The 25,438-nt window shown below is 45.1% G+C and overlaps 1 protein-coding gene across 19 annotated transcripts in view; it reads left to right on the top strand.

Annotated features, from left to right (window-relative positions):
• PRR5L (proline rich 5 like) overlaps nucleotides 1–25,438 on the top strand; it is a 199,814-nt gene that overhangs the window by 67,831 nt on the left and 106,545 nt on the right. For 5 of the 19 annotated variants that reach the window (XR_016217736.1, XM_070071456.2, XM_089309574.1 and 2 more), the window contains exon 1: nucleotides 13,495–13,799. The exons of 9 other annotated variants lie outside the window; for them this stretch is intronic. The gene's annotated coding sequence lies outside the window, so the exon portion shown is untranslated. Of the gene's footprint in view, nucleotides 1–13,254; nucleotides 13,417–13,476; nucleotides 13,800–25,438 lie in introns of those variants that run through there. 5 more of the 19 variants (XR_016217735.1, XM_070071463.2, XM_051852386.3 and 2 more) reach the window with 3 other exon arrangements.

The raw sequence follows: 25,438 nt of genomic DNA, 5'->3' as shown, positions 1-25,438 counted from the left end.
ATGGAGAAGAAGTTTGGTAAGCTTTTTAGTATAGTGCCTGGTACTTAGTAAGCTCAATAAAATGTAGTTGCTGTCATGATCAGGCACTCCCAAAAAAGTGTTGGACAAAACTGGCAATTTTGATTGCAGCAGCCACTCTCTGTCCAAAGCTAAGCAAGCTAGTGTAGTCAGAGTGTCATGCCAGCTCCTGGAGGTGTGCTGAGGGCTAGTTCACACAAGGGTAGTAGTTCTTGGAGGTGTGAAAGACTTGAGCTCTTCTGGCCCCGACTCCTGGCTCTTCTGCTTATAGAGGTGTAAACTCGGACAAATTCCTGTCCAGATCTCAGTTTGCTTCCTCCCTCCTCCCTCTCATTCTTTTTCCTCTAATGAGTGTTTACTGAGTGGCTGGTGCTTACAGGGAGGTGCTTACACGGGATAGGGGAAGAGATTGTTCAAGGTTACTCATTTTGTTTCTGCAGTGGAAAGTGAAGCAGGGGTATTTATACCTCTCTGTAAATTTGGGATACTAGTCAGCTAACTAGTCATGCAAGAAATTAAAAAGCAGAGTGTAACCACCCGACTCAATTACCGTCTCCCCTGGATCTTCTACAGTGTGAGGCCCCTTTCAAAGCACGTTTGACTGACGGGCAAGTCTATCTGTCTAGGGCAGCGTTTCCTCATCTGTGTTCTGTAGAAATACTGTTTCCTTTAGCTGTGAATAGTAATCCAGGAAAAGGAATTAAGTTATTGAATGCTTGCTTTCTGTTGACCACCTCCAAGTTTTTTCTTTTTAGAAATTGTTAATTGACTGACAGATAGTATTTGTAAATGTGTATGGGGCACGGGATGATACCTTGATACATACACACTATGTGTGGTGAGCAAATTGTAGTTAGCATTTTCATCTCCTCTGATGTTGAACGTTTATCATTTCTATATGTTGAGGACCTTTGCACTCTTGTAGTTCTCTGGAAAGATATCATAAATTGTTATAGACTATGGTTCCCCTACTGTGCTATAACACAAGAACTAATTAACTGAAAATTTTTTGCCCATTATCTAATCTGTCCCCAGTCCCTTTTCCCCCACCCTTCCTAGTTGAGAGACTTGTTGTAATCACTATCCTACTCTTTTCTTCCATGGGGTCAACTTTTCTTGACTTCCACAAATGAATGAGGCCATACAATGTTTTGACTTTCTCTGCCTGGCTTATTTCACTTAACATAATGTCATTTATTTCTTTCCATTTTGCCACAAATTACAGGATTTCATTCTTTTCATGGCTGAGGAGTAGTCTGATGTGTTTATATGCCATATTTTCTTAATCCATTCACCCATGATGGACAGCTTGGTTGATTCCATATCTTAGCTGGTATACAGATGCATATAATGATATTACAATGCTGTACTTCCAAAAATGATTTAATCAAGGAACCTTGCCACAGTAACGCTAGCAAGATCTCGAGAACAGTTTGAGAAATGCCCACCTAAGCTAGACATCATTGATGACAGTCAGCCCCCAAAACCCTGGTAACATTAGCATTATGCCAAGATGAGAAGCAGAGAATGGATGGGTCTATATTCCTGTCAGGCCAGAACTACCTCCCAATTAGCACAAGAGAATGAGCAGAGTCCTTTGTGGAGGGTAGGCATGCACTAGGCTGGCTTGGTTCACTGTGACCAAGTCAACTACTCAAGCACTACCAGGTACAGCTGCTCCTAGGGGACAGGGCATCTTTGCTGTGGCCACTTTCTGCTCCTGCAGACTTCTCTGCATTTCCTGTGCCCAGCAGAATACCTCCCTGCTGTCCGCGATTTGGATGAGAAAGTTTATCTTGTCCAAACAGCACTGCAACTTCCTCTTCCTAAATTGGGGGCCAAGATGACTAAAGTTGGGAAAGAACTTACACTGGGAAATAAAACAGCATAATTTGTGGTTATGTCTACCTCTGACTATCTCTATGACCTTGGGAAGGACTAATCCAGTTCTTTCAACCTCAACTTCTTCATCCATAAAAAGGTGGATTACAATAGCATCATTTAATAATGTCTCAGGAGTAAGCGAAATTCTGCTTGTAAATTATTTCATACAATGTCAGCATACTGTGTATCTGTAATTGATGTCAGTTATAATGTTATTATAGAGTTCATATTGGGGGGAGGAAGTGGAAAATGAGGAGGAGAGGCATTTACAATGCTTAGTGTATGCTATGAATTCCATTTCGCAAAGAAATTTTTAGATTAAAATGACAAATAAATGCATTTCCTACAGATTTCTCTTTTGCTTAAGAAATAATTTATGAATGTGATTCTAGGCTGGGAGTGCTAGAAACTAATATCACTGCTTACATATTAATTAGTGCCTTGGTTTATACATCAGTCAGTGGAGAATTTAGTTAGCATGAGTTAATTGCCCTAAGATGACTTTGTCTGGGCTTTACCTTGTGTGTGTATTTTGGCACCTAGGACATTGAGTTAGTGGTTAGAGGATTGTGTGGTGGACTTTGACCCTTAGGAAGACACTGGATTGCCTCAAGGGACTTTCAATTAGGCCTGTTGACCACAGCCTAGATGAAGTGTGCTGATCAGAACCCTTTCACAGTAGAGATCAGAAACCTTCTCTCGGCCTCTTTCTTCCCTTCCCTCTTGCTCCTTCCCTCCCACACTGATAGAAATGAATAAGCATAAGCATCCATTCTTTATTCCATTTGGCTTTGTGTATGTCCAATGCAGACTATTATCCCATTCATTACTTACATTATATTTGTGTGATTACACTCATTATATATTTTTGAAGGGGGGACATGTTTGAATATCATGCTTTATGTTCAAGATGACCTTTCTATTTCTATATTCTTGGACCACTTATTGAAGCCTCCTCTATATTTAACAGCACACAATGATACAATACACATTAGAATGCAAAGAAAAGCTAAGACATACAAGGGCAATTCAAAAAGCTCATGGAAAATGAAATTACCAATAAAAGATAACTTTCTTTTGGTGCAAAAAATTGAAACCCCTGCATAGTTTTTCATAATATACATTTTCCTTGGACATTTTGAAGACCTATTATATGCACAGATTTCAAACATTTTTTACACCAAAATAAATTCATTTTTAATTCTATTTTCCACTTGCTTTTTGAAGTGTGCTCATATGTTAACCAAATTGGAAATAGAACATAATACTAGGCTTTGCCATCAAGGACTTGGACATATATCTCTGGGGAAACAAACATTATGGGCAACAAACACATAAAGATTTCTTCATCTGATCATGATGCCTAATTATTTTTCCTTTGCCAATGGGGAGGAAAAATATATGGCAGTGTGCCAAGCACTGTGGCAAATATTTCATATGGCTCCCTTAGACCTCATGTAGGTCTCACAGAATCTCCAAGACACAAGTGGTGTCTGCAGTGGAGACTCCAGTGAAGGAAGAAATTGTCCCCAGATTGTACTACCAGGTCTCAGGCCAAAGCTAAGGCTTCTTCCTCACAAGGAAACATTTTCTGACAGTAAGGTTGGGCTGATACTAGAAGGGATGAATATTCTGGTCAATGTGTCTGGGTTTTGAAGAACAATCTTGCCTGGACTCTTTAGTAATTCAAATAAAAGGGACCTCTTAGAGACACAAGGCCAAGAGCTTCCCCAACCTCCATTCCTTTTTTTTTTTTTTTTAACAGGCAGAGTTAGACAGTGAGAGAGGGATAGACAGTGAGAGAGGGAGAGACAGAGAGAAAGGTCTTCCTTCCATTGGTTCACCCCCCCAAATGGTTGCTACAGCTGGCATGCTGTGCCGATCTGAAGCCAGGAGCCAGGTGCTTCCTCCTGGTCTCCCATGCGGGTACAGGGCCCAAGCACTTGGGCCATCCTTCACTGCCTTACTGGGCCACAGCAGAGAGCTGGACTGGAAGAGGAGCAACCAGGACAGAATTCAGCACCCCAACTGGGACTAGAACCCGGGGTACCAGCAGGCGGAGGATTAGCCAAGTGAGCCACGACGCTGGCCCAACCTCCATTCTTTACCTCAATCTGTATGTATGCACTAGAGTATATGACTTCTCTGCTGTGGGATTCTCACTATCTGATAGTTAATTCATTCATTGTTGGCTCCTCTATGACATGAAGCTCATGGTAAACTGAACAAACTCTTTTAGCAGGATGAAAAGGATGAAAGCCTAATTGGACAGAGTCAAAGAAAGGAAAAGAAAAAAATTAGGGGCAAAAAATATGGATAACTCTTTTGGGGTATTGTGTTCCACACAAAGGGGAAATATTAGAAGTAGCATCATACATGTTCCCCTTGGGGTTTGGGGGGGAGAGGGAGAGAGAGAGAGAAACAGGACCTGGTATGCAATGGAAGGTTTGGCCTCAGATTTGGCACCACTATCCATCCTCAGTAACAAGGGGAAGGCAGAAAACAGCTTTAGGTTCTAGGAGGTGAATAGGTATGCCAGTGGAAAGCCCATGTAGGTTATTGTAAGATGTTCCCATGTTCTCACACAAAGAAGGAAAGAATGCTTGCAGGAGAGAGTGAGAATGTAGGAGAAAAATTGGGAATGATGAGGAGATATAGTGGGAAGGTGGAAAAGTGGATAGACCAGAAATATTCCATGTGAGAGGCAGTGGGGCCTTGGGGTAAGTTTAGAGTGAATCCCGGTGTTGTGATTGTATGAATTTCTTCAGCCATATTTACACCAATGCAGGAATAAAGCAGGCCCAGACTGGATAAACTTTTGACTTAACAAAGCAAGCATAATAAAGTGAACAAAGGGGCCAAGGTGTGTGTGAGGGAGATATTCCAGTCATGGACTCTCCTCTGGGTGAGGAGGGAAGTAAGGACAGGAGGAGGCTAGGCATCCAACTGATGAGGTACTGTATCCCAGGGGACTGAATGACTCGTAAGAGTCAGGGCACTATAGGGAATGACCTGGAAAGACAGGAGGTGGAGGTTAGAGAGTGGGAGTGCATGTCAATAGACAATGACAAGGTCAAGGCTGACCGTGAGAGTAAGTAGCTGCTGTAGAGGGACGTATGGGTCATTGGAATAGAGGTCAAAGATCTGAGCTGCCAGTATATTAGAATTCGTTTTTATGGATATTGAGATCCATAAAAAAAGAATATTGCTAGGAGCAGTACTGAAGTGGTTGACCATAAACCAGGAGTGAAAGAAGGGGACAATCCTGGAGTCCACCATGACAACAAGGAAGAATGTGGTGGTTTTAGAGGGATTGCTAGGATAGGACTGTGGTCTGGCCATGGCTCCATAAACAAGGAAAATAACTATTCTATCCTATAGTCCAGTGATACAATCTGTGTAGAGAGAAACTACCACCATTTGAGAAGATTCGTGCAGAGGTAGGCTCTTAGAAGACAGTCCAGTTGGAACAGTGATTCTAAAAGTGTGGTTCAGGGACCCCAGGGAGTCTCCAGGAGTGTTCTGAGGTCAAGAGGTGTGAGAACCACACTGAGGAGGGTCAGGAATGCTAAGGGGACATTTAGAAAAGAAGATGAAGGGCACTTTGTTGATAATGATTGTATTGTGCTCCAGAGACCACCAGAGAAGATTCTGGAGGAATAGGGAATGTCTGGAAGACAGGTCAGAAATGGATGTGGAAAAAGCATGTGATGATGACAATCTGAGGGCATTAAGAGAATTTGGAGCTTGACATCTTCTACTGATGGCTGGAGATGGAAGTGAAGGCCATAAGGAGACTGGTCTTGATGACCTTAAAGTAGAATGGTGATGAGGCTGTGAATGACATCAGGATACAAAGGGCACATGGAGCCAGCATCCACTGAAGGAGGAATGAAGCCAGGAGATTAGTTGTCTTATCTACCTTGTGACTCCTTAGTTTGAATTCTTCAAGGGCAGTCAGGTGGATAGACCTCACCTACTCTGTGTCAGGTGCCTACTCCCAGGAGGAGTCACCTGATACAAGTCATGGGATAACCCAATCTGCTGCCTGATGCTACAGAGTTTGAGGTATAAGATGATTCCTGGAGAAGAGGGTATGGGCTGGCTGGGTATTCCCAGATGCCTTCTATGTTGACTGAGGAAGATGAAAAGCTGTTTTTGGTATAGTTTCTAGTATTTAATTGGAAAGTTTCCCATTCAGTCCTGCCTCAAGGTGCAGTTATGGGTTAAGTTTGCACTGATCTTACAATGTGCCACAAACATTGTTTGGCATCAATGTTTTCCATTGTCTCTGGATGCAAAAGGCCTTCTGAGACACAAATGGAGCAATACAATGGCAGCATTTTTTGTTGTGGTGGTGCTGAGTAGGTTGTCACAGATAAAGCCAATGTCCCTTTATTAGAGGAGAAAATTTGGAAATGAATCTAGACAAGTGGTAGGTTGGTGGAGGAGCTTGCCCAAAGAATTTTTGGGTCAGATCTGCCATGCTGCACAACCCCAGGAGATACTATTCAGAATGCAGTTTAAGTGACTGATGCTCCTTGCAGTAGTGTAACACAGAAGCCAGCTATGAGTGCCTTCCCTGTGCATGCCAACATCTTACTTCCACGTTGTCTCTTCTAAAATTTCATCGTCATCATCATCATCTCAACACATCAATTTTTGCATTTAAAATGTATTTAAATGAACATACATTTGGAGAATGTATTCAAAAGAGGGTTTATTTCTCACATGAATCTCTTCCTCTTCTCTACTGAATAATTCCCATATGCCCTCAAAATATGCCCTCCTATTTATTACCCATTCAATAATAACAAAGCAATCAAGTCAACAAATTTTCTCTTGATCATCCATCACCTCTAGTTTCAGACCCATTTCTTTGCTCCCCTTTGTAGCAAAACTCTTTGAAAGAGTGGTTGATAGTCCCTATTTCCTCAACTAACTCTCCTTCTCTCTCTCTCTCTCTCAGCTCACTCTGATGTAACTTCCTCCTACACTACTTCAGGGCCACCAATGACCTCCATTTCCCCAGGAAGAGTTCATTCTCTGTTCTCCTTTTAGTTGACCTTGTAACAGAATTTGGCCCGCTTGACCCATTCCTGTTTCTGCTAGCACCTCCTTCTCTAGCCTTCTATATATCATGCTCCTGTGGGTTTCCCCCCCACCATATCGTTAGCCACTTGTTTCTTCTTGTGCATCTGCTGTTCCTCTTCTCCTAGCCATAGTTAGACTTCCTGGCTTCCATTCTCTGTTTATACTTACTCTACAAGGCAACATACTTAGTCCCTTGGTTTTCAATGCCATCTGTATATGCTGAGAGGTCTCTAATTTGTCTTTCAATGCTTGGTGCTACCTTATATATTCAAAAGTCTGTTTGCCATATCCTCCTTGGCTCTCAATCATACATTTCAAATGTAACATGGATAAAGCAGAACTAACAATTGCTCTAGCATCACTCTCCACCTTGCATCTTTTCCATTTCAGTGAATGGCATCACTCTCCACCCTGTTGCTCCACCAAAAACATGAAGCATTATCTGTGACCCTTTTCCTTTCCTCACACATCCCATCCATCAGAAAGTCCTGTTTCTTTAGTTCCTTCATGTCTTACAAATCAGCATTGTTCCAAACCTAATCCAAGCATCATGACCTTTTCCTTGATTTATGGTAAGCACCTGCTGAAAGAGATTGCCAGACTTCACTTTTGCCCTATTTTTACTTCATCTACCGCACAAGAACCAGTGCGCTCTTTCCAATGTAGAAAGAGCATCACATTACTTCCTACCTAAAACCCTTCAGGGATTTCCTGCTGTGACCACACTCCTCACCATGACCTCCCACGCTCACCATGCTTTGACCTTCATCTATTCCTTGGCACTCATCTTGTTCCCCCTCTCCATGTTTACTATGCCTCCACCATAGGGGCCTTCCTTCTCCCTGTATAATTAGACAGAGCCTCTGTCCTGGCCATTTCTTCTGTTTGGAGCAGTTCTTCTGTTCCCCTGGATGTCTCTGATCCTTATTTAAGTCTCAACTCCAAAGTTACCTTCCCTGAGAGACCTTCCCCAATGGTACTAGCTAAGGCACTTCTCTTCCTCCCTCGTTACCCTAGTATCTTATTTTATCCTTTTCATAGCATCTATTGGAGCCTGAAACGATCTCCTTTATGAATTTGTTTCCATTTAATTGTTTGTCTTCTGTTCCTTGATGGTACAGACTGTGTCTTTCTTGTTCACTGTTGCATCTCCAGAACTTGGCACAAATAAGTGACCAACCAATATCTATGTCAACCAACTAACTGAATTGGATTTATTTTCAAAATGCATTCAGATTTAATGACTTGGCAGCCCCTTTAGAATGGAGGACAGATACTGCAGAATGCCAAAAGACCAAAGATAGTAAAACCTAACATGCCAGAAATAGTTTACTATCAAGACGAAAATGAAAGACACTAGAATGATTTTTTTTTGTTTGTTTATGTCATTCCAAAATTCTCCCCAGAAAAGCAAACTTTAAGGTTCTCGGTTTTCCTACTGTGAAAGTTAACAGGGAAGAATAAGGGCAAACTTATTTCCAGTTGTGTACTAAATCTTCCTGCTATTCCAAAGGTTTTTACACTCTGGTGTTAGCTCAGATGCAGAGCATATTTCTCAGATGGTCCTGTTTTTATGGATGGTTCAGTGCTGTGGATGTATATTGAACACTTATGCAAGTTCTATACATATATCTGTGTTTATCATGAGTAACTACATTAACTTATTTTATGATCAGAGCACTGAGAATTTGAAAAACTGTTCCAAGGCACCATGTGTCTGGGAGATCCACCTGTATTCCTCATTAAAGCAAAATTTATTTATTTACTTGAAAGGCAGAGTGACAGAGAGAGAATCACACACACACACACATACACAGATCTTCCATCCACTGGTTCACTCTCCAAATGCCAGAAACTGTCAGGGCTGGGCCCGGCTAAAGCTGGAGCAAGGAATTCCATTATGGTTTCCCACATGGGTAGCAGGGGCCCAAACACTTGGGCTGTAATCGGCACCTTCCCAGTCATATTAGCAGGAAGCTAGACAAGAGCAGAACAGCTGGGACCCGAAGGTGTCACAAGCAGACTCCTGACTCACTGCACAGCAGTGCCCACCTGCCCCACTCCCAAGCTGTGCCCCTCATTTGCTTTGTACTTGGCATTAACAGAACCTTAGATTTATAGGGCTTTGCTCTTTTCTATCTATGAGAAGAAAACTTATGGGAGGATAGGATGCTTTTCTTCACTGGAATTATTTTATGATAAAATATAAGCCATTGCAGCATTGTAGAAGGAGTTCTGAACTGGAAATCAGTCCGTGAACACCTACGTTTGACACATTTGTTTTACACCTATTGTGTACCAAATCCTTAAGGTATTAGATGCTGTGATTCAGTAAATTGAAGTGATTTTCCTTGTTATTTAGAGCTGGAATCAATTCACCAGATCAAGGAAGAGCATAGTATAAAAGAGCACTGAATTCATATCAGAAATCCCTGCCTTGTCCTTTCTTGCCTGTGTATAACGTTGGACAGTCACTTAATCCTTCCTGAACTTGGTCTGATGAAGCAATTTGATGATAGAAGTGAGTAATGGGGATGGGGTGGGCAGGCATTGTCTTGGGAACGCAGGAAAGTAGACATCAGGCTTCTGGCAGAACAGGAACTGAAAGGTGGTTCTGACCCCAGTGCAACTCCACGCTGGCTCCTCTGCTTCTCCCTGGCTTATTGACTTCTTCCCTCTCTGTCAACCCCATAGCTTCCTTTACCTCAGCAGGATTCAGATTCTGTGGTTTGAAAAATGATTTCTCCCGCTAGGGGAAAAGTGGTCTGAACCCATGTCATCCTGTTGCATCATTTCTGCTTGCTCATAGCTCTGGCCCCTCCTAACTACCACCAGCACCCCTCTCTAGCCACATCGGGAGTGGCAGGGAAACGGGTGAAGCAGGCCAGAAACAAGAGAAGGAGGGAGTGGCTGGGATTGTGGCAAGCTGGAAACTGCGTGTGTACTCTCTAAAAGGGAGAAAAGCACTAAAGAGGCAGCCAACTTGGCCCTACCAGCCTGTAGGAAAAATTAGGCCAACTCTTCCAGATTTTTCAAGGCAAGTTGAAAATCCATATTGTTTTACATGTCTTCTTAGTTTTTAAAAGATTTGTTTGTTTATTTGAAAGTCAGAGCCACAGAGAGAGAGGGAGAGGTCTTCCATCCTCTGGTTCACTCCTCTGGTGGCTGCAATGGCCTGGGCTGGGCCAGACTGAAGCTAGGAGCTTGGAGTTTCTCCCAGGTCTCCCACATGGGTGGCAGAGCTCAAGTACTTGTGCTGTCTCCCCCTCCTTTCCCAGGCCATTAGCAGGGAGCTGGATTGGAAGTGGAGCAGCTGGGACTTGAATCGGTGTCCATATGGGATGCTAGGGTCATAGGTGGCAGCTTTACTTGCTATGACACAACACAAGTCCTGTTTTCTTATTTTTAAATTTTGACAAGTAATTCAGAAAAATGTTGACACTGTGGCATTATAACAGTGTATATCCAACTGGACCATAGGCATTCTGCAGCTTCTAGAATCCAGAGTTCAAAGTCAGAGCAAAAGTCATTTTAGCTTCTATTCTGCATACTCGTGTGTGTGTGTGTGTGTGTGTGTGTGTGAGTGTGTGAGTACACGTGTGGGCGTGTTCACATTCTTGAAATGGAATCTGCCCCAAAGCACCTTTGCGGCCAGTGTCCCAGGACAAATATATAAATTGGCTTCACCTGGGTCAGGTGCCTATTCTTATCCCTGAAACGGCTGCCCAACGGCTATGCTGTCAGTAGGGGCTAGATTGGGCCAATCTCCATTTCAGAGGCAGTGCGCCTGGAAGTTTTATGGTAGACACTTAGAGTTTCCTCCTGCATAAGGCAATGTTTCACTAGAATGATTTGTTCTGATTTCTCCTTACAAAATTCTGTTTCTTAGTAAGAAAAGGCAATGTTCATTCCATTAGCAGAATTCTGGTTAAAATTCGTTTAGTGTTAAGTATAATACATTCTGTTTTTTTAATACATGCTATTAATATGTACATGAAAATATTGGCTACCACTCTTTTTAAGAACAGTTTGTGGCCGGCGGCGCGGCTCAATAGGCTAATTCTCCACCTGCGGCGCCGGCACACCGGGTTCTAGTCCTAGTCGGGGCGCCGGATTCTGTCCTGGTTGCCCCTCTTCCAGGCCAGCTCTCTGCTGTGGCCAGGGAGTGCAGTGGAGGATGGCCCAAGTCCTTGGGCCCTGCACCCACATGGGAGACCAGGAGAAGCACCTGGCTCCTGGCTTTGGATCAGCCATCAGTGTGGTGCACTGGCTGCAGCGCAGTGGCCATTGGAGGGTGAACCAACAGCAAAGGAAGACCTTTCTGTCTGTCTCTCTCTCTCACTGTCCACTCTGCCTGTCAAAAAAAATAAAAATAAAAAAAGAAAAAAAGAAAAAAGAACAGTTTGCTTATAAAATGAGCAACTCTCAGGGTTAGAAAAGACTGTCACCTCTTTAAACTCCCTTCTAGTCCTTGAATATCTTCTAGGGCATCCCCAGCAAGCTGGGATGCTCATCCTCCCACAGTGTGAATACCTCACTTTACCCCCAGGAGCCCACTTCTTCTGGAGGGAACACTTCCATCCTTGGACAGGCCTGAAGATTAATTTTTTTTCTTACTGCAAACAATACTCTGTCCCCCCATAGGCAGTCAGTGCCACCTCTGCTAAATGAATTCATTTGTGTTTTACTTAGTGGGTACATACTATGTGTCTGACACTGTTTTAGGAACTTGGGTAACATCAGTGAACAAAACAAATGATTGTGCATTTGTAGGGATGATGTTCTAGCCTGGATGTAGGAGGAAGAAAGAGAGAGAGAGAGAGAGAGAGAGAGAGAGAGAGAGAGAATTTTTAAAAAATCAATCATGTACTATGTACCAAGGTGATAGACATTATAGGAAAAAAATATAGTTGAATGAGGGGTTGAAGGAGGACAGAATTGCGATTTTAAATAGAATAAGGTAGGCCTCATAGCACACAGATTGGAAGATGAGAGGTTAGACTAAATGCTCCCAAATCCATCTCTCTACAGCTCTGTAGTACTGGCTCCTTTTTCATGTCCCAGGCCTAAGGATGGTAATAGCTGGGCATCTTTGGAATCTCAGCAGGGAATCTAGACGCTTTCTCTTTTTGAATTCATTAAATCCTCATAGCAGCTCTGAGAGCCGCTTGTACCCCCATCCGCACAGGCGTAAATGACGCTCAGTGAAGCTAAGTAACCTGGCCAGTGCTGCATTCTAGGAAGAGGAAGAGGTTGTCTCCGGCTCCTGGCTTTGGTCTTTAAGCTCTGGAGCAGATGCTTTGGAGACCTCAAGCTTTTCTTCCCCAGGCCCGTGGCCTGTCCCTTTCCTGGTCTGTGATTCCTGGGACGACATTTAAAGGCCTTTCCTCTCCTGGGGTTTCTGTTGGGAATCCTTTCCTTTTATCTAATGGCAGGGGACAAGTGAGACACCCGTGGTGCCATCAACCCCACCTCAGCAACAACATAAGTTTTGTAAGGTCATGGTTATGCTTTGTTTTGACACATACTTGGTACTTTCAAAAGTTCGTGGAAAGTAGAATTAAAAGATATGTATATTTTAGTGCAAAAAAGGATAAAATCCATCCATAGTTTTTTCATAATACTCATTTCCACAAATTTTTTGAAGATCCCTCGTATGTATGGATTTTCATTTACCATTTAATTCCACTTTCCACATACTTTTCAAGTGCCTTGTACATATTTTTCTTCAACAAATGTCACTGTGGTTTCCAAGCCTATGTGTGATATGTGATCGGGCAGCCTTTTAAAATGATTTCCTGCTCAGCCATAGGGTGAAATTATGCAAGCCAGCGAGTCTTGCAAACAGCTGCATCAAATTCTCAACACCTGCCAAAAAAAAAAAAAAAAGTTTTGAAAATACTTTTACATTGTTTTTCATGTTTGGATTGGTTGGTTTTTTGTGGTTTCAAACTTTGAAGGACCCTCCAATTCATTAAAGCTGCAGTCCGAAACAGAAGTTGGGCACTTCAAAGAATTTTGCAAATCTGAGGCAGACATAGAGTTCACTTGAATTACATTTCTATGAACACACTTAAAACACCTTCTGGAATTGGTCTGGGGATTGTTTCTTACCAGAAAAAAAGCACACGACCAAGAAACAAACTCCCGGCTCTAGACCTTTACTCTGCCCGGCCCAGCTCCTTTACAGAGATGCAGAATCAGCTCTTGGCTTCTTGGCAGAGTTTCCCATCTTGGGGGTCAGATCTCCTCTCTGGTGAGACAAACGCAGCACCAAGCTCTCTTGACCTGCTGCATCCTCCCCGACTTTTTAAGTCAAAGAGCTAGGATTTCCTCAAATTGTTGCCCTCGATGTTAAGTGCAGAGGCCCTCTCCCCCTCGCCCCAGCTGCAGGGGCGGAGGAGAATGGGATGAAAGATGGTGAGGACCCTTGGGGAGAAACTACAGCTAAGTGCACGGGACAGGAAAGGCGGGAGGGGGCGGGGAGGAGGCCGCGAGTCGAGAGAGAGAGGAGGGAAACGTGTCACCAGCCGGCCTCTAGGAGCTCCGCGCCCGTCGCGTCTGCAGGCTCTCGCCGGAAAGGCACTGAGGCTGGACCGGACCCCGTGGCAGGCAGAGCTGGGAGAAGGGGGCGGGGGAGAGCGCAGTGGCCACAGCCCCTCCTGGAGGTCGCTCGTTTCTCTGTGGTCAGAAAACTTTCTCAGTAAGACTGGAAACTTTTTCCCGGGCGCGCGGAGTGTGGGACGGAGGCGAGCGCCCGGTGTGCATGCCACGGGGTGACTCACGCCGGAGACCCCACCGGGGTGAGTGGGGGAATCCCCGGGAGGGCCCGAACTCACGGGACTGAGAAACAAATCGCTCCGAACTATCTGGAGAGCACGGGGGTTGTTGGCGGTGGTGGCTGCGGAAAGCGTCCTATCAGGGGGTGGGGGAGGCAGCTTGGTGGGGATCCCGCATCCTGGTTAAGGATCGGACTCTGCAGGCTGGCGAGCGGGACCACGGTGTGGGCTGGCTGCGGGACTGGTCGCGCGCTCAGTGGGCGGTTCACGGTGGGCGAGCGATCCGTGTGGGTGGGGAGGAGGATGCTGCAGATCATATTTGCTTTTTGTTTTTCTCCTCTCTGGGCAAGAGTGGCATCCTGAAACAGCCTTTTCCTGGCTGTTTCGTAGTTTGTGAACGGAGGTGTGGGAGAGGAGAAGAGAGGAAGCCGCTTGGTCCCGTGCGCCGCTGGACGCGCACGCTCCGCAGGCTAGGGAGGGCCAGGGCGCAGCTCGAGGAGACCCCCGCAGGGACAGGTCACGAGGAAACCCTCAGACATCTCTCATGGGCGTCCACGAGATCGCCTTTCCACTTTATCTTTCGCGGCCGCGTTAGCTTGGAGAGGCTTCCTCTGCGCGCCTACTGTGCGCGGCAGGCTCATCACGCGCAGGGGGCGCTCTGGAGCCCCACGTGGGCGGCTCGGACCATTCCTTGCAGCTCTCCTCCACCCCCCTCCGATCCTTTCTCTAGGGGCTGCTGCCGGCGGTGCGCGCCAAGCTGTTTGCCTAGTGAATCGTGCTTCAGGAATAGCCCGGGGGGTGCCTCCCTGGTTGGCGAGACGGGTTTCCCCAGGCTGTGCCCACCCCCAGTCCTCGATCGCAAGCCGCCACAGCCTCTTCCCCGTGGTGCCGGGAGACGGCGCTTTGTTTGTCAGCAGAAAGGCGGCGAGTATTTATAGACGCCACTGCGAGCCTGCGGTGTGCAAGGTTTCAATTACAGTCCTGCGATGCGCCCCACAGGACGGAAAGCTAAGGCTCAGCAGCTCAGCTGCACACCAGTCTGCTCCGGGAACCCGCATGCGAAAAGCTCTGGCTGGAGTCTCCGGACATCTCTGCCTGGGCGGGCTTGATGTGTTGCCCAGAGGATATGGGCAAATTCAGACAACCCAAGCTAAGGACCAAGTCAGGGCCCCCTGCGGATTGACTCTATCCTGCCCCGGCTCCCACCAGGACGCTTGCTGAGCAAGCCTCGGAGGTTGCAGTTTTTTGACCTCCTTTTGGTGGTCCTGACCTCCGCGGGGTCGCAGCGATGACATTTTATTGCCCTGCATAGGGCTAAATGTCATAGCGCTGAGCTGCGGTAAATGGCTCTTTGGGTGCAAGGCGCTGCTACTGAGAGCACGAAGCAGCTGGCGAGTCAGGAAGGGGAACGGAGCTTGCAGAAACTCTTTGAGTAGCATTTGAAATTTAGCGCCTGGTGGGGAGGGAGGAAGATTGCCATGCTGCTCTGTGCCGACCTTGGCTGGTCTGCTCCGGGTGCAGCGCAGAGCCCTGGAATCCAGTCAAGGAAGCAGTTCCGAGCTGCTTCTGTGGAAGCAGGGTTGGCAGAAGAAGGAAGCCAGGCTTGGTCAATCCACAAAGTTGTCTTGTTTTTCATCACCAGCCATTGTTCTTTCAGTGTTTTATTGATGCTTCTAACAGCTGGAACCTTTAGGGTATAAATTAAGAAAACCAGATTGGCTTATCTCTCCCAGCTTCATTTAGACTGGCTTGTTTCTCACCAGTGGGAACTCATTTTGTTCTGGTGCAGAAGGGCTGGCTGTGGGCAGGTATTTGTTTCCGTGGGTGCGATTTCAGTAATGTGTGTTAAAAAAAAAAAAAAAAAGAGGGGAGGGAGAAGTGCAAACCCCTCTTGAGGTCCTGTGATGTTTTAAACTCTGCCTTTAGAGACTTGGATAGCATTATATGCGGAATCCTAACACTGATGCAGGTGCCATGATGTCCTCATCATTCAGGTGACACCAGTGAGGCTTAGAGAATTCTCATTCTTCTGTCTAAGGCTACGCACATCCAGGGATTCAGCTGAGAATGGATTCCAGATTTGTTCCTCGGCTCTCCTCAATTGTTGATTTAATTAGTGATTAAATTGGTGGCCTCCTTTTTATGTCAGGAAATGTGAATCAATGATTGAAAAAAATTTAATCTTGTCTTTCAAACACTGTTACACTGACTATCTGAAAATCTGCTGGTAGTCCACACTTCAGCTTGCCCATTTACTTGATGTATGTTCAACATTAAAGCCATTTATTTGGAGAAGACGAAACTCAGTAAGCACTTTGTGGATTCTCCCCACCCTTTTTTTCCCTCCTTCAGATCTTTGTATCCTAATGATTTGTAGGAGTGCATGTGTCTATTTGCCTGTGGTCATTTCTTTTCTACTGCCCTTAACGAAGTAAAATATGTGGAAATCTTTCTTGAATATCTTTTTCCTTCTAATCCTTTTTGCAGAACTACACCAATGCAGGATTGATCTAAAAAATGGCCCCTAAGTCTATCCAAAAGATTCCTAAGGTATCTGTCATGGAGTTGCCTGACTGTGTACAAAGTGTAAATACATGCTAAGTTTAGACAATACCACAGAAATGGTTATTTGTTATCAAGTTAGTGTGAATGAATAGTTCAGTTGCTGAAATTCGGAAGTAAAATATTTTGTGGATTTTGTACAGGACTTGGGGTTGGGGATTTGGCAATACAGAGCATTATACCCTGATTAGTAGAAAGTGCTGTTTTATAGGGAAAGCAAGAAGGAGGCTAGAGGTGTAGAAGATGCTTAGCAATGAGAGGGCATCAGAGGTGAACTTGATTTAATTCACATTTTTGGCAGAGCCTGTGGATCCTAGCTTTACTCTGAAACTTGCACAGCTGGAACAAATGAGCCAACTTATTTACTTATTATTGGACAACTGCTGAGAGCCAGGTATAGCTATGGTGATGGTACTCTCAGCAATCTGGGAAGGAAGATATTATTTCTGTATTTTAAAATGAGAAAACAGAGGATCAGAGAGGTTTGTCCTTTCCCAGTGTCACACAGTCATAAACTTACATCCTTGGTTCTTTCCTGTACATTTTTTCAAAGCTTTTTTTTTTTTTTCTTAAAGATTTATTTATTTGAAAGGCAGAGAAACAGAGGGAGAGAGAAAGAGAACAAGAACTCTTCCAACTACTGGTGCACTGCTCAAATGCCTGCAACAGCTAGAGCTGGGAAGCCAGGAGCCAGGAATTTCCTCCAGGCCTCCCATGTGGGTGGCAGGGACACAAGTACTAGGGGCATTATCTGCTACCTTCCCAGGCACATCAGCAGGAAGATGGATTGGAATTGGAGAGGGTGGGACTGACTCAGTGCCCTGATACAGGATGCTAGGAGCTTAACTTTCTGTGTCACGATGTCTACCCTTCCCTGGACATTTTGATGTCTACTTTTGAAGGCCTTCTATGAAGAACCCAAGGTCCCAAGTTCTCTGGAAGGTCCTAACAGCTCCTATGGAAGTTTCTGGATCAGAAGTCAATGCCAGAGCATGCAGGGACTCTAGAATGAAGAGACAGGAGATGGATGAACAATGGAGACTGGAGGGACAGTCTGGCTAGTTCTGATAGTAGTTCCTCCCAGGAAGAAGACAGTCCAGACCTGGGTGTATTGTGAATGTAGAGAATGGGTAGCTCTGGCTTGGGAGGGGAAACCTGTCATGTCAAAGGCTTCCCAGAGGGGAAAAGGAGGGAAGTCAGTAGCTCCCCTCCCTCAGGGGGCCTTCTCTGGTTTACAATCAATATAAATTAGGGAGTCTGTGAGACCTGTTCCCGTTTTAATTGGACTTGGCCCTTTGAGGCAGCAGTCACCCAATCTCTGTCTCTTTAAATATTCTTTTCTTATGCTTTGCCAATTTATGGCCTTTGTAGATCAACCTTGGATTTCATTTAGGGGAGGGAGAGAGGAAAAAAGTAAAGGTTAGTGATTACCTAAATTGGATTAAGTTCTGTCTAGCAGCGTTTAAAGAAATACTGCTTGCTCTCTAATTACCATCAAGTAGGAATTTAAACGGTCTATTAAATTTAAGCTGGCTTTTTTTTTTTTTTTAAACTGGCTATGTTTCCAGCTGTAACGTATTCTGGGATTTTAGAGGCTTTTATGTATTTTTCAAATGTGTAGAGAACACTCTTTGCCTTCCCTCCCATCCTTTGTAAAGTATTACATTTCTGTAGTAGGATAATAAATGACACTATTATGTCCTGGCTTCATTAAAAAGCAGAGACTCACAGCCGGGGTCAGCTGGCCCTGTCAGCCTCAGGAGAGCTACCCAGTGAAGTGAGTAAACCCAGAAGGGATTTGGAGAATGGTGGGACTCACCCAATCCCTCTCTTTCTTCCTCTTTTGACTAAGGCCTATGGGAAGATCTGGTAAAAGTCCACTCCTCCCACTGTCCAAACAACCTATCTTAACGCTTTGTACCATATACATTGCGTATGATTCTGTACTACATGAAACTCCATATTTGCTCCTGTATTCGGTCTCCTCCCCTCTTCTCAGTTGTGAGATGTCGGTGCAGTTTCTCTCTTGCATACTTCAGTGTTTAAGTTTCACTTTTTTGGGTGCCAGAGGTGAGCTACTCCTCCCGTTTCTTGCTTCTCTCCTTACTTTAACTTGGGCACAGAACCTCCTCCAGCTTTGCTGGTTCCTTTTGACAGACCACATCCTGGGTTTTGTTGAAGCCATCTCTGACAGCAGTTGCGTTTCCAGCAAGGAGAAGGCTTCAGGGACCACGTTGGCCTCCTGTGGCTGGTTCAGAACAGGGGAGTGTGGCAGCCTCAGGAGAGCCTGGGAGAAGACTGGGAGAATTCTTTATTTTTTTTTTTTTAAATCTTCTTCCCAAGGACAATGGTGCAGAAGTTGGCTGCGATGTGTGTCTGTAATGGTCTGAAATGAGCCACCTCAAGCCCTGTCACAACCTGCTTGTGACCCCGGCAGGGTAAATCTCTGCACAAACCCTTTTACGTCCCTGTGTAATTTGCAGCTCTGTGTCAGAGCTGGTTCTGGCCTCATTCCCCAGCTGTCTTGGGGAGACCGCACTGCTTGCTGCTCTCTTTTTGGAGAACTCTGCTTCATCATGCTGGCTGCCGGACGCCACTGTATTTTCCTTACCTAGTATCTAGAGGCAGAATTAGTGGGCAGACACCGTAATCCCCTGTGGGGTTGGAGATCTTTTTTTTTTTTTTTAATTGTTCAAGACATCAGATTCCTTTCAGATCTCCAAAAAGCCTTTGTGACACCTTCCCACTCCCAAACATCAGTAGTGCTTTCGCAGAGAGGCAGAGGGGTTGAATAAGCCCACGTTTTATCCTAACTGGAACCTAGGAGACCACACAGGTCTGGGGAATTGAGGTTGGGAATGTGGTCTCAGCTGTATCGTGACAAGCTGTGTTACCAGGGACAAGTCGCTTGGTTACTCTGGACCTGTTTTCCCAACTACCTACACAACAGTGAGTCTGGCCTGCCACTGAGAGTCCTTTCTGTCCTAACATTTCTGTGGTGGCCGGAGAAGCGTAGAGCAGAGCCAAGCTGCTCGGAGAAGCAGGGGTCACCAAGGGATCTGGTTCTTTCACAAGCTCTGTTCAGTGGATCTGGGCTGGGCCTCCATCTCTGGCGAACTGTCAGGTGACGACCATCATACTGAGTCTCAGATCGCAGTGTGAGTTCCCAGGCACTGGAGTCTTACAGTTCCTCAGCCTTGGCCCTGTTGACATTTTGGGTTCAGCTTCTTTGTGCTGGGGCTGTCTTGCCCACTGTGGGGGTGTATAACAGTGTCCCTGGTCTCTACTCACCAGAGGCCCCCCCTCCCAGCTTCCTCTACTCCCCTCGCCCCATTAGTAATGACTGCCAAAAATATCTTCTGGGGGCAAAGTCACCCCTGGGTGAGGACATTGGTCTAGATCAGTGTTGTACCTCAGAATTACCTGGAAGATGTCTAGAAGGGCCTAATGTATCAGAAGCACCAGAGGAGGGCCCAGGAATCTCTATATATAGCATATTTGTCTTATCTATGGTTTCTGTGATCTATGTTCAAGTGCAGTCTACAAATACTAAATAAGAAATTCTAGACATGAACACTTGGTAAATTTTAAATTGCATACCATCTGGGTAGCATGATGAAATCTCATGCCATCTGATTCCATCCCCCCAGTACATGAGTCAGTCATTTGTCCAGAGTATCCATGCTATATATGCTACCCACTCATTAGTCACCGGGTAGCTGTTTTGGGTATTAGATTGACTGTCTTGGTATTCTAGTAACTCTAATTTTACTTAGTAATGTCCTTAAAGTGCAGATTTTTATTACAGTATATTGTTGTAATCGCTCTATTCTGCTATTATTCATTTATTCTTGTGCCTAATTTATAAATTAAACTTGACATTGACCTGTGTGGATAGGAAAAGACATGGTATATGTAGAGTTCAGTACTATCGGTAGTTTCAGGCATGACTGGTATTATTGGAACATATCCCAGATATAGGGGGAATTGCTGTAAGTAAGTAATGGAGAGGTCATGAAGATAGCTTAGAGTTCTCTTGGAGAATCTGGATAACCAGAAGTCCCAGCCTTGATTTCCATTGTCCCTCCATGGTTGAGACCACAGGCCAGTTGCTTAAATGTTCTGATACAGAAACAATGTCTGCCTTTTAGGGTTGTGAGAGGGATCGAATAAGATAACATGACAGAGAGCTGTAAACACTGTACAGTGCTGTGTTGGTGGTGAATATCATGCCACAGGAGTGGTATAATAGGTGTTTGATTTTATTGGTTCAATGATTTTCCCAGGACTGTATTCATTTTATCTTAGGCCTACCTCTGCAGCCTCAGTCTATTTCCTCATCATTCCTTTTGCCCTTTTCTCCACTAAGCACAATGTAAGGGTCTGGAACTAGCAACCCATGGACTACACTTTGACATCAGACATACAATGCTGGGCTTGCCTCATGTTTTGAAAAAAAAATTTCCCAGTATTTAAAAGTTGGAAGAATGGACATGTAAAATCAGGTCTCCAGCTTTTCTTAAAGATGAAAGAAGATTGAGGATGCTCTTTAGTTTGCATCCCATCTCACTCCACCTCATTGAGCCCCCACTGGCTCTCTCACCCAGGTCATGCTCTCTGCCTTAGCCCTTGCCAGCATTGAATTTGGTATTCCTCCTATTCACCTGCCTGTCATTCTACAATTGTGACCAATCACTATTCCCATTTTGAAATGATTATTTTTTTAAAAAATATTTATTTGAAAGTCAGAATTTCAAAGAGAGAGAGAGAGAGAGAGGAGAGATAGAGATCTTCCATCTGCTGGTTCACTCCCCAAATGGCTGCAATTACCAAGGCTTGGCCAGGCCAAAACCAGGAGCCAGAAGCTTCATCTGGGTCTCTCATGTGGGTGGTATGGGTCCAAGGGCCTCTGCTGCTTTCTCAGGCACATTAGCAGGGAGCTGGGTCAGAAGTAGAGAAGCTGGGACTTGAACCGGTGCCCATATGGGATGCTGGTGCTGCAAGCAGGGGTTTAACCCCCCACCACACCACAGCACAGACCCCCAAAATGATTTTTATAGTTAGGAGGCACCATATCCGGCTCATCTTTGGGGCCAGGATATTAGGTGCTCACAGACATTTGTTAAAGCATGGTCTTTTCACCTATCCTGGTCTTTCACAGGGAAGACCTTGCATACACCTTGAACTTTGAAAGCTCTTACCTATGAAAGCCTGCTTTCCCCCCTCTCTAAATTTCCTTTCCCATTTTCAGTATTTATGTTCTTCAGAATATTGAGCAAGGGAAAAGAAGAACCCGTAGTTTTCGGTTGCCCTTTCATTAGCTCTGTCTTGTAACTCTAGAATGTGGTTTAAGCTTTCTGTCTCAATGCTGTCCCAGCCATCCCTCTTCACATCCAGTTGAGTTTTTGGTAGTCCTTGCGGGTATTTCCTTGGAGGCCCTGAGCTCCCTCGGGGCAACTCCTTTGTTCTTTGCCCATTCCTGCCTTTCTTTCCTCAGATCCTGGCACGCGGTGGACTTTTTTAGTTACATTAAACAGACTTGAATGGGACACATGACCTCCATGAGTCTATCCTATCCTTTCTGTGCCCCCTGCTCGCCCAGTTTTCTGCTCCCCTTTTCAGTGGTCTGTATACCTGACTCTATACTTTTCCCTTCATCTCATTTTCCTATGAAAAAGCCTTTCATCTTCTTTATGCAATGAGAGGGGAGTCAAGCTCATTTTTAACAAGCACCCTATTTTAATCTAGAGCACATTTTCCCACACTTCAGATTCTGGTTGGCTGCCAGACAGTAGCTTTTGACTGCCATCTTACCCACTACGGTTTTATATATGTGACGTGAGAAATGTAATTGCTCTTATTATGGTCAGTCTTAGCTACCGGCTGTGTCTAGACTTTTTGGCTTATCATTGGGTGGGCACTGCAGGCTTACTGCGGATGGTGTTTCTGGACCACACCCAAACGATTTGCACTCCAAGACACTCGACTCATAATGTGGGACTTCCAATGAGTAAATAAGAAGTGTGGTTGTTTCCCACGGTTTTGCTTAACTTGTACCAAAGCAGGGGGTTTTTCTGGTGATTATACAGTGATTTGAGTGACACAGTGATGTGATGATATAATAACTCCTAGGTGAAATTAAGTTGTCAATGTTCTGAGTCTTCTGGGCATTCAGCAAATAGAGCTTGCATCCTGTATGCATTAATATTTATTACTGTACACACATTTGGACTCCCAGACTCCTCTGTCTATACTTGATTTCCAGCGGAGCCCTGAGAAAGTTGCCTCATGCTTCCTGTTGTTCCTTTGACCATAGTCCAGACTTTACCCTTTGCCTTTTCTTGTTTGTAGGACTCAGTGTCCATCCCTTGGGCAGTGAGTTGTGAAGATTTGTCCTTGATCAAGCATGCTGGCCTGTGCAGCCTACACCACTACTCTGCCAGCCTTGTAGGCTCCATGACTGGCAAACAGACCCAGGATTCCTTGCCCATGTGGGCCAGGCCCACATACCTATGTACAATCATGCTTAGATGAACCTGAGCTCAGTAAGCAGTGAAGAGAATTTTTCTGGTCCCTCAGAAATGAGAAGGTCACTTTTCTTGGAGACTCGAAAGTCATTTTTTTCATACCATCATTTAAAAATACGAATTGAGTATGCCCAGCACTGAGCTCAATGTGAGAATACAGCAGTGAACAAGATAGGCAAGGACTTTGCTTAAAGAAAACGTCCCTTTGATTAGGGCTGGTCAGACACCGAACAAGTAAAAAAGGCATTGACTTCGGCTCACTTGATGAGTGCCAGAAAGAAAGGAAGCTTCCTTCCTGTAAATGACAGTGTGATCGCTGGCTGTGTGAGGGAGGCTGCTGCTGGTGATGCCAAGGAAGGGAAGGGGTGTGCGGTATGTGCGGTACCCACGGTGGTGTTCAGGACCTTAGTTTCACATAGGGTTTGGCTCTTGGAACCTCTTACACTATGGTCTTCTGTCTTCGGGCAAGGGAATCCTGAGGGCTTCAGTTTCTTCATCTGCCAAGTGGGAATAGTAGAACCTAACTCATCGGTTTAGCTTGGAGATAAACTAGGAGGACAGATGCAAAGAGAGGCTTGGCACTATCCTGGCCATCCTGGCCAGCCTCTGACAGGAGATTGTTACTCTTAAGCTAATCAGCAGTAGTATTTATAATGGCCCTTCTAGCTATGGTAAGCAATGAATTTGACAAAGTGGACCTGCTGCTTTTGAAAATCTGCTTTTTTGGGGGCCTAACCTCCTGTCCAGTTTCTCTAAGGTGCCCATGGGTGCATCTCCTGGGATAGGGCCTGGAAGCATAGCTGCTGTGTTAAAAGATAATCATGGTCATCAGATAATTGTGATCATCAGCTAGGCCGAGCCCTTAATATACTGGCTAGTCAATAGAACCCAGACCACAGAGGCTGTGAGTGGAGGCTTAAGTTGTACCTGGGTTAGGCTGTGTGTAAAAGAGCTGCAAAGCCTGGTGGTCCTATCTGTTAGGGGACAAAAGAAAGATCACCAGCTATGTATCTGGTCTCAAAAGCATGGGTTGGCTGGTGGGTCTGATGAGTTAGTTGTCAATACTGAGAAATCAGGTGATTTCACAGTCTGAAGGATCTGGATTTGTGGCTTTTCTTTGAATAATTTGTACTCTTAGATGGCAAAAATAAGATTGGATGAAGTAGGGGCCGCCTTTCAACTAAACAGGTGTTGTCTTGGGAAGACAGGCTCACTCTGCACACGTGCCAGCCTCACTCACTGTGAACGTTCACACTCTGCCTCTTTGGTCAGCTTGTGATGTGCAGTAAACAAGCAAATAGATTTGAAAATCCCTGGTTCTTCCTTTTATCCTTTTTTTCCTACTAATGTTTATTTCCTAGCCCATGTGTCCTTGCTCGAGAGAGCTCCTTCTGTGGAATTAGTGCTGAATAAATACATTTGTGTTGAATGAACAAAAGAGGAATGAATTATAATTGATAGGGCACCGACTAGGGATCAAAAGTTAAATTTTTTTATTTTTTTTTTATTTTTTTTTTTTTATTTTTTTTTGACAGGCAGAGTGGACAGTGAGAGAGAGAGACAGAGAGAAAGGTCTTCCTTTGCCGTTGGTTCACCCTCCAATGGCCGCCGTGGCCGGCGCGCTGCGGCCGGCGCACCGCGCTGATCCGATGGCAGGAGCCAGGAACCAGGTGCTTCTCCTGGTCTCCCATGGGGTGCAGGGCCCAAGCACCTGGGCCATCCTCCACTGCACTCCCTGGCCACAGCAGAGGGCTGGCCTGGAAGAGGGGCAACCGGGACAGAATCCGGCGCCCCAACCGGGACTAGAACCCGGTGTGCCGGCGCCGCTAGGCGGAGGATTAGCCTAGTGAGCCGCGGCGCCGGCCTCAAAAGTTAAATTTGAGTCCTGATCTCCTTACAGCTGAATGACTGAACAAATTGGACAGCGTCATATAACTTTTTTTTTTTTTGCCTTTTTCAATTGGTGGGGAGAGGCTCAGGGAAGTCAATATTATCTTTATTTATTTATCTAAATGAGTGTACCCTCCATAGTGGCAGATCTAACCAACCAAGGACTAAAAACGTTACTGAACATGTATCTTTCCCCCTTGTCATTATTTCCTGAATAATACAATATAAAAGTCACTTACCTAGCGTTGATGTTGCATCAGGCTTTATAAGTAACCTAGAGATGATGTAAAGTATACTGGACGATGGGCACAGGTTCCATACAAATATTGTATTATTTGATATATGGGATTTGTGGATCCTCAAATTTGGATATCTGGAGGACCAGCACTGTGGCGCAGCAGGTTAATGCCCTGGCCTGAAGCGCTGGCATCCCATATGGGCGCCAGTTCTAGTCCCGGCTGCTCCTCTTCTGATTGAGCTCTCTCCTACGGCCTGGGATAGCAGTAGAAGACGGCCCAAGTCCCTGGGCTCCTGCAACCACGTGGGAGACCCGGAAGAAGCTCCTGGCTCCTAGCTTCCAATCAGCGCAGCTCCGCCATTGCGGCCATCTGGGGAGTAAACCAGCAGATGGAAGACCTTTCTCTCTGTCTCTACCTCTCTCTGTAAGTCTGTCTTTCAAATAAA

Source organism: Oryctolagus cuniculus, chromosome 1 (genome assembly GCF_051225735.1).
Source record: "Oryctolagus cuniculus isolate XC-2025 breed Fujian yellow rabbit chromosome 1, ASM5122573v1, whole genome shotgun sequence".
Taxonomy (NCBI): Eukaryota; Metazoa; Chordata; class Mammalia; order Lagomorpha; family Leporidae; genus Oryctolagus; species Oryctolagus cuniculus.
The sequence above is the reverse complement of the archived record's forward strand: the minus strand, read 5'-3'. Positions and strand labels throughout refer to the sequence as shown.